The sequence below is a fragment of the Penaeus monodon genome, chromosome 19 (assembly GCF_015228065.2).
Source record: "Penaeus monodon isolate SGIC_2016 chromosome 19, NSTDA_Pmon_1, whole genome shotgun sequence".
Taxonomy (NCBI): domain Eukaryota; kingdom Metazoa; phylum Arthropoda; class Malacostraca; order Decapoda; family Penaeidae; genus Penaeus; species Penaeus monodon.
In genome coordinates, this window is record NC_051404.1 from 42,909,331 (window position 1) to 42,909,566 (window position 236).

Here is a 236-nt window from a genome sequence, read left to right on the forward strand (position 1 = left end):
TCCTCCCTAATTTAGTTCATAAGATTAACGTAGTGCGTATTAGTTCGCAACTTGATTAAGCTTGCATCGTGAGGTACGAAAAAACACACATTCTCTGCATCCTCGAAGCCTGGCAAGAGCTGGAAGTGTTGCTTGTCTTTAAGGCCATTATCCATTGTATACGTGAGCGGATAGAGCCCTTACGATAAAGTGGTGAGGTCGACGCAAAAATCTTAATCCAAAGTGAATGTGAAATG